The 14,495-nt window shown below is 55.4% G+C and overlaps 1 protein-coding gene across 1 annotated transcript in view; it reads left to right on the plus strand.

The window, feature by feature from the left end:
- The first annotated feature begins 3,789 nt into the window (after positions 1 to 3,789).
- The window catches only part of LPGAT1 (lysophosphatidylglycerol acyltransferase 1), a 106,344-nt gene continuing 95,638 nt past the window's right edge, over positions 3,790 to 14,495 (plus strand). The window contains exon 1 of the mRNA XM_078605939.1: positions 3,790 to 4,040. The gene's annotated coding sequence lies outside the window, so the exon portion shown is untranslated. The remainder of the gene's footprint in view (positions 4,041 to 14,495) is intronic.

Here is a 14,495-nt window from a genome sequence, read left to right on the forward strand (position 1 = left end):
TCTCTCTGTGTCTCTCTGGGGTCGTCCATAAATGACGTCACGCGATTTTGGACGATTTTTGACCCCCCCCCCTCCCTTCGTCACACGGCGTCACAAAAAGTCAGACTCCCCCTCAAATATGACGTCACAAAGCTCTGCCCCCCCCCCCCCCAAATAAAACATGCTTCAAATCGCTTTAAACTATTGTCATTGTAGTGCGTATTTAATGTGCCGCTGCACTCTGATGTTGTAGGGGAAAACATTTATTGAAAAGTATATTTAATTAATTAGAACGTGTTGTCTATATTTATTTAAAGTTCCGCATTTTAATGTGACGTCACATTTCTCAAACCCCCCTCCCCCTCGTCACAAATGTCTGACCCCTGCCCCCTTAGGTGCGTGACGTCATTGTGTGTGTGTCACCTCTGGAGTTGTGTGTGTGTTTGTGTTCATCTCGGTCAGTCGACCCGTGGCACCTGCTGGGTCTGCCTCATGACCTCCTGCCAGCGGGCGTTCGACACTTCACGTGGCCTCAAGGTGCACATGGCCTGGCACAAGCGTCGTGGTGACGTCACTGCCACTCAGTGGCGAATGACGGTTGTTGTGTGTTTGTGTGTGTATTTGTGTGTTTGAGTGTGTGTTTGTGTGTGTATTTGTGTGTGTGTGCATTTGTGTGTGTGTGTTTGTGTGTGTATTTGTGTGTGTGTATTTGTGTGCGTGTATTTGTGTGTGTATTTGTGTGTGTATATTTGTGTGTGTGTTTGTGTTTATGTTTAAGTCGTGGTTTCGTGGTAATTAATTGAAGGTGGAGGGGTTACCAGCCCCTCGCACCCGTCCAGAGCCCCCGTTTAGCCACTGTGGTGGTCACAGACGCCATGAGGGGAGAGGCCAATGAGGCATTGGCTCTCCTCCCACAGCACTGTCCACGACAGTGTTGCCCGTCCGGCACCGCGAGGAGGTAGAGATGTAGGGAATTCCAACAAGACCTACATCTCTGCTTTATTAACCTGGTCAAGGCCTATGATACCATCAGTAGGCCTGGGCTCTGGGTTGTTCTTCGTGCTTTCGGAGTCCCTGACCCTCTGCTCACGATCATTAAGGACCTTCATGATGGTGAGCGGGCCCGGGTAAAACTACGTGGCCGGGAGTCAGAGCCTTTCCCTGTACACCTTGGGATGCGGCAGGGATGTCCTCTGGCTCCCACATTATTTAACATCTACTTTGACCGCGTAGTTCATGAAGCCTTCAATAGCTGTACCGGGGGAATTTCCATTTGGTACAGATATAATGGGAGGCTGATCGATGCCGGGGTGCGATCAAGAGATGGCTCCCTATTGGTCAACCACGTTATGTATGCCGATGATTTGGTAATAGCTGCTCATTCAGAGGAGGAGTTGGAGACGCTGCTGCTGAGACTGGAGCGTGCCACTAAGAGGTGGGGCCTTACCATCAGCCCCACCAAAACTAAGCACCTGCCTGGGTATTTTGTACCATCGGACATTCCACCCCCACAACTCCCAATCGGTGATGGGGCAGTAGTGGAGAGAGTGGAGAGTTTCCCATACCTGGGCAATGTGCTTATGACCGGCTCCAGTTTAACAGCAGAGGTCTCACTCCGAATCAGTCGAGCGGCAATATCTTTTCATCGGTTGCGTAACGCTGTGTGGAAGCTACCTGGTCTGTCGCTCCACACGAAGCTTCAGGTCTTCTCGGCCACAGTCATTCCATCCCTTCTCTACGCTTGCGAAACGTGGACCCCCCTAAGGGAGCATCTTCGCCGGTTGGAAACATTTAGGCTGGCCTGCCTACGATCCATCCTGGGTTTAACCAGGCTGGATTGTGTGAGGAGCTTACAGATTCTTGAAAGATCTGGGCAAAGTCCCATCGGTGAGCTCCTCCGGCAGGCAAGGCTGCGTTGGCTGGGTCACGTAGCCCGCATGCCCAGCCACCGCATGCCTAAACAGCTTTTGTTCGGCCGGATCGAGGGGGCTAAACGGGCGCGGCACGGGCTAGAGAAGAGATGGAGTGATGTGGTACAGGAGGACGTGGAGCTGAGTGGACTTGCCGATGACTGGTACCAGCGGTGTCAAGATCGGCCTCTGTGGAGGAGGCTCGTGAAGGACGCTACTGGGCAGTTGGAGGCAGTCGCCCTCCAACAACAACGGAGGGCGGAGGAGCGACGCTCACAACAACGAGCGGAGCGCCGGGTGACTAAAGCACAGCAAGTTGGTACAGTAGGGGGCACAGGTGGTGCATCAGCCAGTCATCTTGGTCATCTCGGTCAGTCGACCCGCGGCACCTGGGTCTGCCCCGTGACCTCCTACCAGCGGGCGTTCGACACTTGACGTGGCCTCAAGGTGCACTTGGCCTGGCACAAGCGTCGTGGTGACGTCACCGCCACTTAGTGGCGAATGGCGGTTGTTGTTGTTGTGTTTGTGGGTGTTCTCTCTCCCTCTATCCCGCATTTGGAATCAACGCGCATCGATCGACTCCAAGCTGCCAGGCTCAGCAGCTCGGCAGCTCCCCCCAGTGGCAGAGCAAAGATTAAACACAGAGACCCCACCCCCCACACGTCGGATATCAGCAGCCTTTGGCCGCTGTTGGTACAACACCGACATTAAGGCCGGCAGGGCGGCAAGAGAGGATGAGGATGCAACGCCCGTCGGCCGTCTTTGTATCCCCGGTGTTGACGTTTACACAACGCCCCAAGGCTACTCATTTGGACGTCGAATTGACCCTGGGCACACGACCAAGTCGAACGAATTCGCGCCCCCCCCCCCCCGCCACTGTTTTATTCGCTCGTGAGCTGCTGGGACTGAACTCGGCTCACAACAACAACCTCACCCCCACCAACCACTGCCACCGCCGCCGGCTTTCATCGAGCGCAGTGGCGCTAACCGCTGCGCCACCGCTCCCCCTGGCGGAGGGACATCTCGCACGCGGCACGCTCGGAGGGGAATTCCTCGGCTTCCCCCTGGGGGGGGGAGGGGTGCAGGGGGGGGGGTGCAGGGGGGGGTGTATGGGTGGGTGTAGGGGGGGTGCAAAGGGGGGGTGCAGGGTGGGGGGGTGCAGGGGGGGGTGGGGGGGTGCAGGGGGGGGGGGGTGCAGGGGGGGTGCAGGGGGGAGTGCAGGGGGGGGGTGTACGGGGGGGGTGCAAGGGGGGGGTGTAGGGGGGGGGTGCAGGGGGGGGGTGCAGGGGGGGGGGGGGTGCAGGGGGGGGGTGCAGGGGGGGTGTATGGGTGGGTATAGGGGGGGGTGCAGGGGGGGGTGCAAGGGGGGGGGTGCAGGGGGGGGGGTGTAGGGGGGGTGCAAGGGGAGGGTGCAGGGGGGGTGTATGGGTGGGTATAGGGGGGGGGGTGCAGGGGGGGTGCAAGGGGGGGGGTGCAAGGGGTGTGTGCAGGGGGGGGTGCAGGGGGGTGCAAGGGGGGGGGGGGTGCAAGGGGGGGGTGCAGGGGGGGTGTAGGGGGGGGGTGCAAGGGGGGGGGGGTGCAGGGGGGGGTGTATGGGTGGGTATAGGGGGGGGGGTGCAGGGGGGGTGCAAGGGGGGGGTGCAAGGGGTGTGTGCAGGGGGGGGTGCAGGGGGGGTGCAAGGGGGGGGGGGTGCAAGGGGGGGTGCAGGGGGGGTGTAGGGGGGGGTGCAAGGGGGGGGGGGTGCAGGGGGGGTGTATGGGTGGGTGTAGAGGGGGGTGCAAGGGGGGGGGTGCAGGGGGGGGGTGTGTGCAGAGAGGGTGTGTGCAGGGGGGGGTGCAGGGGGGGGGTGCAGGGGGGGGGGTGCAGGGGGGGGTGCCCCCCACAGATGGCTGTGGGTCGCGGGACACCGCGTGGGGTCATCGCCAGGGCCGGGCGCAGTGCCGCGTGTGTGCAGCGTGAGACGCGCGCCTGCGGCAACGGGCCCAACGAAGAAGCACAAAAGACGTGGAGACATGCAGCAGTAGAAGCAGCAGTAGGAGCAGCAGTAGCAGTGGCAGCAGTGAGGAGCAGCAGCAGGAGCAGCAGCAGCAGCTTCGCTCGGCACGTACACCGGGCACGGGACATCGCGATGGAGGCGTGCGTGGTGCCTGGTGAGTGTCTGTGTGTGTGGTGAGTAAATGTGTGTGTGCGTGGTGTGTGGTGAGTGACTGTGTGTGTGGTGTGTGGTGAGTGACTGTGTGTGGTGTGTGGTGAGTGACTGTGTGTGTGTGGTGTGTGGTGAGTGACTGTGTGTGTGTGTGTGGTGAGTGACTGTGTGTGTGGTGTGTGGTGAGTGACTGTGTGTGGTGTGTGGTGAGTGACTGTGTGTGTGTGGTGTGTGGTGAGTGACTGTGTGTGTGTGCGTGGTGTGTGTGCGTGGTGTGTGTGCGTGGTGTGTGTGCGTGGTGTGTGTGCGTGGTGTGTGTGCGTGGTGTGTGTGCGTGGTGTGTGTGCGTGGTGTGTGTGCGTGGTGTGTGTGCGTGGTGTGTGTGCGTGGTGTGTGTGCGTGGTGTGTGTGCGTGGTGTGTGTGCGTGGTGTGTGTGCGTGGTGTGTGTGCGTGGTGTGTGTGCGTGGTGTGTGTGCGTGGTGTGTGTGCGTGGTGTGTGTGCGTGGTGTGTGTGCGTGGTGTGTGTGCGTGGTGTGTGTGCGTGGTGTGTGTGCGTGGTGTGTGTGCGTGGTGTGTGTGCGTGGTGTGTGTGCGTGGTGTGTGTGCGTGGTGTGTGTGCGTGGTGTGTGTGCGTGGTGTGTGTGCGTGGTGTGTGTGCGTGGTGTGTGTGCGTGGTGTGTGTGCGTGGTGTGTGTGCGTGGTGTGTGTGCGTGGTGTGTGTGCGTGGTGTGTGTGCGTGGTGTGTGTGCGTGGTGTGTGTGCGTGTGTGTGGTGAGTAAATGTGTGTGGTGTGTGGTGAGTGACTGTGTGTGTGGTGTGTGGTGAGTGACTGTGTGTGTGCGTGGTGTGTGGTGAGTGACTGTGTGTGTGTGTGGTGAGTGACTGTGTGGGTGTGTGGTGAGTGACTGTGTGTGTGTGTGGAGTGTGGTGAGTGATGTGTGTGTGGTGTGTGGTGAGTGACTGTGTGTGTGTGTTCGTGGTGAGTGGTGAGTGACTGTGTGTGTGTGGTGTGTGGTGAGTGACTGTGTGTGTGTGGTGTGTGGTGAGTGACTGTGTGTGTGGTGAGTGACTATGTGTGTGTGGTGAGTGACTGTGTGTGTGTGTGGTGAGTGACTGTGTGTGTGTGTGCGTGGTGTGTGTGCGTGGTGTGTGGTGAGTGACTGTGTGTGTGGTGAGTGACTGTGTGTGTGGTGTGTGGTGAGTGACTGTATGTGTGTGGTGTGTGGTGAGTGACTGTGTGTGTGGTGAGTGACTATGTGTGTGTGGTGAGTGACTGTGTGTGTGTGTGGTGTGTGGTGAGTGACTGTGTGTGTGGTGTGTGGTGAGTGACTGTGTGTGTGGTGTGTGGTGAGTGACTGTGTGTGTGGGTGTGTGGTGAGTGACTGTGTGTGTGTGGTGAGTGACTGTGTGTGTGGTGTGTGGTGAGTGACTGTGTGTGTGTGGTGTGTGGTGAGTGACTGTGTGTGTGTGTGTGTGGTGAGTGACTGTGTGTGTGTGGTGAGTGACTGTGTGTGTGGTTAGTGACTGTGTGTCTGGTGTGTGGTGAGTGACTGTGTGTGTGTGGTGAGTGACTGTGTGTGTGTGTGGGGTGTGGTGAGTGACTATGTGTGTGTGCGTGGTGTGTGGTGAGTGACTGTGTGTGTGTGTGGTGTGTGGTGAGTGACTGTGTGTGTGGTGTGTGGTGAGTGACTGTGTGTGTGGTGTGTGGTGAGTGACTGTGTGTGTGGTGTGTGGTGAGTGACTGTGTGTGTGTGTGTGGTGAGTGACTGTGTGTGTGTGGTGTGTGGTGAGTGACTGTGTGTGTGGTGTGTGGTGAGTGACTGTGTGTGTGGTGTGTGGGTGAGTGACTGTGTGTGTGTGTGGAGTGTGGTGAGTGATGTGTGTGTGGTGTGTGGTGAGTGACTGTGTGTGTGTGTTCGTGGTGAGTGGTGAGTGACTGTGTGTGTGTGGTGTGTGGTGAGTGACTGTGTGTGTGTGGTGTGTGGTGAGTGACTGTGTGTGGTGTGTGGTGAGTGACTGTGTGTGTGTGGTGTGTGGTGAGTGACTGTGTGTGTGTGCGTGGTGTGTGGTGAGTGACTGTGTGTGTGGTGTGTGTGGTGAGTGACTGTGTGTGTGTGTGCGTGGTGTGTGTGCGTGGTGTGTGGTGAGTGACTGTGTGTGTGGTGAGTGACTGTGTGTGTGGTGTGTGGTGAGTGACTGTGTGTGTGTGGTGTGTGGTGAGTGACTGTGTGTGTGGTGTGTGGTGAGTGACTATGTGTGTGTGTGTGTGGTGAGTGACTGTGTGTGTGTGTGGTGTGTGGTGAGTGACTGTGTGTGTGGTGTGTGGTGAGTGACTGTGTGTGTGGTGTGTGGTGAGTGACTGTGTGTGTGGTGTGTGGTGAGTGACTCTGTGTGTGTGGTGAGTGACTGTGTGTGTGGTGAGTGACTGTGTGTGTGTGGTGTGTGGTGAGTGACTGTGTGTGTGTGTGGTAGGTGACTGTGTGTGTGTGGTGAGTGACTGTGTGTGTGGTGTGTGGTGAGTGACCGTGTGTGTGGTTAGTGACTATGTGTCTAGTGTGTGGTGAGTGACTGTGTGTGTATGGTGAGTGACTGTTTGTGTGTGTGGGGTGTGGTGAGTGACTGTGTGTGTGTGCGTGGTGTGTGGTGAGTGACTGTGTGGTGAATGACTGTGTGTGTGTGTGGTGTGTGGTGAGTGACTGTGTGTGTGGTGTGTGGTGAGTGACTGTGTGTGTGGTGTGTGGTGAGTGACTGTGTGTGTGGTGTGGGTGGTGAGTGACTGTGTGTGTGTGTGTGGTGAGTGACTGTGTGTGTGTGGTGTGTGGTGAGTGACTGTGTGTGTGGTGTGTGGTGAGTGACTATGTGTGTGTGTGTGTGGTGAGTGACTGTGTGTGTGTGTGGTGAGTGACTGTGTGTGTGGTGTGTGGTGAGTGACTGTGTGTGTGGTGTGTGTGGTGAGTGACTGTGTGTGTGTGGTGTGTGGTGAGTGACTGTGTGTGTGGTGTGTGGTGAGTGACTGTGTGTGTGTGGTGTGTGGTGAGTGACTGTGTGTGTGTGTGGTGAGTGACTGTGCGTGTGTGGTGTGTGGTGAGTGACTGTGTGTGCGGTGTGTGGTGTGTGGTGAGTGACTGTGTGTGTGGTGAGTGACTGTGTGTGTGGTGTGTGGTGAGTGACTGTGTGTGTGTGGTGTGTGGTGAGTGACTGTGTGTGTGTGTGTGTGGTGAGTAAATGTGTGTGGTGTGTGGTGAGTTACTGTGTGTGTGTGGTGAGTGACTGTGTGTGTGTGTGCAGTCAGTCTGTCTGGCTACTGCCAGTGTGTGTGTGTGATGCCGGCCTTCCAGTGCGCGTGTGTGCTACTATTTAGGTCCGATATTAACACCGTTTAAACACCGCAAACACCGGGGAACACCCCAAACTCTTGACAGATATCTATAAATACCGTTAGACACTCCTAAAACACCGCGTAATGTAAACCAAACACCATCGTCAATCACCCGAAACCCAAAACACGCCGACCCGCGTGGTATATTTGCAAATAGGATGATTTAAACCTTTCTTATCCGCGATTTAAAAAAAAAAATTTTAAGAGAGGTCGAACGCTGAATGAGGAGTTCCACTGTTATTGCACATTTTCAGCATTGCGGTATATTGTTTGGGGTTTTTTATTACCTGAATGAGAACAAATACAACATTGAAGTAAAGTTCCCTGGCTGGCTGCTGGCTGCGCGCCTTTCCACCCCAACAAACACATTCCTGCGGAGGGAGCTGGCAGGAACGTGTTGGGTTGCTCGGTCAATGGCCAGGGTCAACGGCGGCGTGGTGTATTCCGCAAAAATGCCCGACTATGAGGGCGGGCACAAGCCGGCGTGAGTAGGTTAAACGTTGAGTTTTATAAGGGCACCGCGGGGTGAGCAGCCCCTCCCCACCCAGCCCCACCCCTCCCACCCCCCCACCCAGCCCCACCCAGCCCCTCCCCACCCTCCCCTCCCCACCCAGCCCCACCCCACCCTACCCACCCAGCCCCTCCCTACCCTCCCCACCCAGCCCCTCCCCACCCAACCCAGCCCCTCCCCACCTAGCCCCACCCCTCCCAACCCCCACCCTCCCCCACCCTCCCCACCCAGCCCCTCCTCCCCCAGCCCCACCCCTCCCACCCAGTCCCACCCTCCCCACCCAGCCCCTCCCTGCACGACAGATACAATAATCCCCTGTGGGCTAGTGTAACCAGGAGGTTCCAACCAGTATAACTCCGTTGTTAGCCACAGAAACTAGAAGGGTAACTGGCCAAACGGGAGTTTCCGTGTAAACAAAAACAATAAACATCGAATTGAGTTGAAACGGTGGAAGACGTTCGGAAGACAACAACAGGCACAGCGAAGAGGGGAGAGTAACGAATATACAGAAGACTTTTCGATTTAAAGCTTTCGTGACCTCAGGGATTCATAGTCTTGGTTCTTTCGGTAAAGTCACGTAGAAGGGAAAAAAACAATAAAATAATAAAAATAAAATAATACAAATAAAACAATTAAATAATAAAAATAAGTATAACCCGTAAAAACAAAGTTTTTTACTATACATCCTTTATATGCGTGGCAGCGAACTTAATATAAAGGATTTAAAAATATATTCGCCTGTGGAGGACGCGGGGATCGATCCCGCGACCTTTGGCATGGGAAGCGAGGGCGCTACCAACAGCGCTACTCCGCCACGGCCTGTAGAGGTTACGCTCTGGGCTCTTATACTGTGAATGAGTTCTGTTTGAATATATGTAAAATAATTTTTTTTTGCCTAAAAAGTGTAAAATGTTGGGAATTTTTTTTCACGAACATTAATTGTCTCGCACAACGAGTCTGTGTGGAAAATGTCAGCTCGATTGGATCACGGGAAGTGGGTTAAAAAACGACCGAAAGATTTGCACGGTCGTAAGCAAGCAAGCACGCAAGCACGCAAGCAAGCAAGCGAACTTAATATAAAGGATTTAATAAAACAATACAATTATCACGACGTCTCAATTGCAACACAAGCAATCGTCATCAGGTGTGAAAACCACAGCAAGAACATTTGAAAAAAGTGATAACATACAGAAGACTGACAAGGTTATTTAAAAAAATCGCACAAACTTTTAAATGTCCTCCGATGAATGTAATTTCTTTTGCCAGAATATTATATTCAATGGGTCTTTCGGTAAAGTCACGTAGATAGAAACATAATAACAATAAAATAATAAAAATGAAAATAAAGTGAATACAAATATAATAAAATATCACGACGTTTCGATTGCAACACAAGCGGTCGTCATCAGGAACAGAATATTCTTTACGTCTCAGAGAATATCAAAAACCCTCACAATACGTATCATCTTTGCGTTTTATTGCGTAAAATAAAGCAGATTACTTCGTACGGGATTTGTGAGAATAGTATGACAATGACAGCTGGATTTAATTTCTTCCATTGCAGAGCAAACGGGTTCTACCCTCGTGTAACTTTTAAAACAATTTTCCCCTTACCACCCCGCATGTGCCCAGTGCCAGCTGACGCCTCGCATGCCACGAATTATATCCCGAAAGTACAGGAATCATTTTGGCGTCGCTGTGGAAAATCTAACACAAATAAATGTGTAATAAAAGACTCGACCACGGTATCTGGCTTGGTGTCCTTTATTCGGGTTCGTCTACTCTTCCCACACGGCTCTCTCCCTCTGAGACCCTCCGCTCGGCGCCGACGCTGCTGTCGCTCCCGTCGTCGCTAACAGCCTCGCTGCTGGTCTCCTCGTGTCGCTCCCGTAGCCTCTAGCAGCCTCACTGCTGATCTCCTCACGCAGCCTCTCCGGCTGCCCTCGCTGCAGCTCCCCCACTGCTCTCCCTCTCCGAGCAGTCCCACTGCTGCCTCTTCGTGCAGCCTCTCTGGCTGCTCTCGCTGCAGCCTCGCCGCTGCTCCCTGGGTTGGTCACCGCTGGCCGACGGTGCCAATCCTCTCTCTGAGTGTGTGTGGCGATCTCGCCACTCCTCCCAGCCTTCGCCCTGCGTGGCCTCACCCTAGTCCAGTCTCCAACAACCCCCCCTCCTCTTCCGGTTTCTCCCCTTAAAGACCCGAACCTTTCTCCCACATGACGTAACTCCTCCCCCCCGTGACGTCACATCCGGAAGGTCGTTTACGCCCGCATTACACCACCCTCCCCCGTAGAGAAAACCCAGCCGACCTCGGCTGAACAAAACTCCGAACAGTAATGCGGGCGAACTGACCCTGACACACTAAAGGACACGAAGCATGCAATAATTATAACAGTAAAACAACAACACAACATAACAATCAACGAAACGTAAGAGATTTAGAACGTGTGCGGGTCGCCGGCCCGTCCCGGACGGTCGGCGGCCCTCCCGCAGAGCGGGAACGTGATGGGGTTTTAAGAGTGACAGGCCGCAATCCTCCTGTCGCTGTTGGAGGCCCACCAACGTCCCGTGTCCCCGAAGGCTCAGCCCCGGAGGTGTCCCGCGATTGTGCTTGCAGCGGGGTCGGAAGGGCTGCAGGGCTCGGAGTTCCCGCAGTCCTGGCAGGCACCCCCCGAGCAGGGCCCCTCGTCACCTGCGGTGTCACGGCCGGTCTGTCTGGAATAGGCACGACAGGCGCTCTTGCGAGATCAACGGACGCAGGCAAGGGAGAGTCGGCAGCAACAGACCCCGGCAAGGCAACATCAGGAGATGACGCATCCGGTAGGGGAGCAACATAAGGCTTCAAGCGCGACGTGTGAACAAACCAGCGACGAGATCCAATCCGAACACGTGCCGACTGCGGGTTGGGAACCTCGATGAGGCGGACGGGCCCTTGCCAAGGTTTATGCAATTTAAGAGAGGTTCCTGGCCGCACCTGTGGGCAATGGAGCCAGGCCAGGTCCCCAACCTTCCAGGGGCACTCCCCCTTGGAACGTCGAGCATACCGCTCGTTCCGGGCCTGAGCTTTGGCCGTAGCCACGCGGGCACCCTCCCGCGCCTCCGTGACCCGGCGAACGGTGTCCTGAATGTAATCTGGGAGTGGTTTACCAGGTCCCCTCACACCGGTTCCCAACTGCACATCCATCGGCGGCACGTTTTCCCGACCATACATAAGGAAAAACGGCGAATATCCTGTAGCCGCATGAGGCGTCATCCGGTACGCCGAAAGCACCCCAGGGATGTGCAGATCCCAATCTGATTGTTGTTCACTCACCGTGTGGCACAGCATGGCAGACAATGTCCGATTTAGCCGTTCGACCATACCATCCGTTTGCGGATGGTATGGGGATGTCCGTACTTTCTTAGTCCCAAGGGCCGCGCACACTTCCGCCAATAATTTAGAAGAAAAATTTCGGCCCTGGTCCGTGAGGAGTCTCTCCGGCGCACCCTTGTCCATAACGTACCCGAATAAAAAGGCCTCGGTAATAGCCGCGGCCGATTGGTCGGGCAACGGCCAGGCCATCGGCCAACGGGAGAGGTACTCGACTCCAACCAGCAAATATTTATTACCCCTCGCAGATGGTGGGAAGGGTCCCAAAATGTCCAGTGCCACCAATTCATTAACCTGAGACACCTGAATTGACTGTATAGGCGGCACATAAGGATGTTTAGGTGGCTTACGCCGGGCACAATCAGGGCACGCGCGCACGTGCCCGACGACATCTGTCGCCATGCCGTGCCAAAAGTAATGACGTTGCAACGTCAATAAGGTCTTTTGCACACCCAGATGTAAGAGCGTGTCACAATGGAGAGTCCTAATTAACTCGTATCGCAGGTACGCTGGCACAACCAGACGCCAGCGTTCCTGGAATCCTTCCCTCCACATGAGCAGACCATCTCGGAGAGCGGTTTCCGGCACCCCATCCGTACCCGGACCCCCACTCTCCACCGCAGACCGCTTCCGTAAGGACAACAACGACTCATCCATCATTTGTTCCCGAATCCACACAGACCGTGGCAGATTCAAAACCCCGTCAGTCGGACCCGGCTCCATCGGAGCATCCGGCCTCTCGACGGCCAACGCAACCGGCTGAGGGGGGGATAGAATCGGCGTACACCTATGCGTCCCCAACGCGCACGCGCAAGGGGAGCGCTGCGGCAATCTTGAAAGTGCGTCTGCATTCGCATGGCGCACCCCCTTCCGATGATGAATTTGGAAGGAAAATTCTTGCAGCGTGTCCAACCAACGCGCCAACTGGCCAGATGGCTGATCCATCTTAAGAGCATACTGCAAGGCCGCATGATCCGTACGCACAATAAAGGAACGACCGTACAGGTACGGTCGAAATTGGCGTAGAAAAAAAACAACAGCCAAAAGTTCCCTGCGAGTGACACAGTAGCGGGTTTCCGCGGGAGACAAAACCCGGCTACCATACACCACCACGCGCTCCACACCCCCTTTAGACTGAGACAACACCGCGCCAATACCTGTGTCACTCGCGTTCGTATCAAGAATGAAGGGGTGATCGAAATCCGGATAATCCAATGTCGGCGCCGTAGCCAATAGATCGCGCAGGCCCTGAAAAGCCGCCTCTTCCGGCGGTCCCCAACCAAATTTTCGTCCTTTACCCGTAAGGAGGTGCAAGGGCCTCGCGATCGTCACAAAATTTGGAACGAATCTCCGATAATATGAGGCGAATCCCAAAAACCGACGTACATCTCCCACGGTGGCCGGAGTTGGCCAATCCCGGACGCACGCCGTTTTGTCCGGATCCGTGGCCACCCCCTCAGCACTCACGATATGCCCCAAATAACGGACGGACCGTTGCAGTAGGTGACATTTCTTTGGTTTGAATTTCAAATTCGCGGAACGCATCCTCGTGAACACCGCCTCCAACCGCCGTAAATGTTCATCAAATGTGCGGCTGAAGACGATAATATCGTCTAAATATATGAGACGTCTCCCACTGCAACCCCGTCAATACCAGTTCCATCAACCTTTGAAATGTGGCAGGGGCCGCATTCAGCCCCATCGGAAGACAATTGAATTGAAATAACCCCTGCGGCGTACGGAATGCAGTTTTCTCCCGTGAGGGCTCGTCAAGGGGAAGCTGCCAGAATCCCGAAGAGAGATCCAGCTTAGAAAAGAACTTAGCCCCCGACAAGGCATCGAGGGAGTCGTCCATACGCGGCAGGGGATACGCATCTGCCACCGATATTTTATTCAATTTCCGGAAATCAACACAAAATCGCAATTTGCCGTCCTTTTTCTTGACCAAAACAACAGGCGCGTCCCATGGGCTGTTAGATGGAGATATTATGTCCGCAGCCAACATGTCATCCACTGCCCCCCGAACGTGTTCTCGCTCAGCCGGACTCATCCGGTGCGAGTTCAACCGAATAGGGGCAGCGTCCCCTGTGTCAATATGATGGTAAAGCAACGAGGTGCGTCCCAAATCCAAATCGTCGGAGCTAAACACATCCGAATACGTCAATAACAATTTACGAATCGCACGACGTTGTTCCTCGGACAGGGAAGAATTTTCCTCACATAAGTCGGCAATCCAGCGATTATCCGAAGCTACCGGCTCGGAAACACCAGCAACCACGCCCTGGCTGTGCAGGCAATCTTGTGCCGTAAAAGCCGTAGTGGCATGTGCCACGACCGTACCAGCCGGGACACACACGTTTTCGGTACCTGCATTGAGCACCTGCAAAAAGGGTAATTGGTCCGGCCGAACGATGGTCTGCGCCCCAACCAGCGCCAATCCGGTCGATATCGTGGCTGACGGTGACAACAAGACCCCAACCGCTCCTAGCCGATCAGGCAGGGGCTTCCGATACCGCAAAGGAATAAGCATCTGTGAGCCAGGTGGAATGTCAACAGATACTACGGATAACGCTTGCACCTGTGCGGCAGGAGCAGGTCGCCCCCAGGGCGACGGCAGAAACGAGATTTGACGGCCACCCGGCAATTCAATACAATTCTCATTAATTTTGATCAAAATGGGCATCTTAGCGAGATAATCAGTTCCCAGTAAACAAGGAACTGCCAGAGATCTTGAAATTAACACAGTTCCTGAGGCCGACACTTCCCCGATAGATATTTTAGCGTCCACCTGGCCCACAATGCCCATGCTACCCCCGTTCGCAGCGACGCACGACCCGTAACCTGGACGCACGGCCCCCGGTGGGATGCCCAACAGATGGAAAATGACATCCGATATAATAGTCGCGGACGCCCCGGAATCAACCAAAATACGAACGTCCACCCCTTGTATAGACCCCGGTACAGTGGACGAACCCGTAGCGGCCGCGACGACCCTCCGTGCCAATTTACGCCACTGCGTCACCGAGCGACAAGGCCCCGTCGATGGCCTCCCCTTAATAACAACACCCGGATCGCACGACAACGGTGATGGGTGAGGTGCAAAGCCTTGCCGGGTGTCTGGTGCGCACCGACTTGCCTGTCTTGGCGGTTCCTTCTTTGGCGCGTCCGTTGACGAGGCCTCCTGCTGGGGCGGACCCGGGA

The sequence above is a fragment of the Lampetra planeri genome, chromosome 25 (genome assembly GCF_965212315.1).
Source record: "Lampetra planeri chromosome 25, kcLamPlan1.2.h2, whole genome shotgun sequence".
NCBI lineage: Eukaryota > Metazoa > Chordata > Hyperoartia > Petromyzontiformes > Petromyzontidae > Lampetra > Lampetra planeri.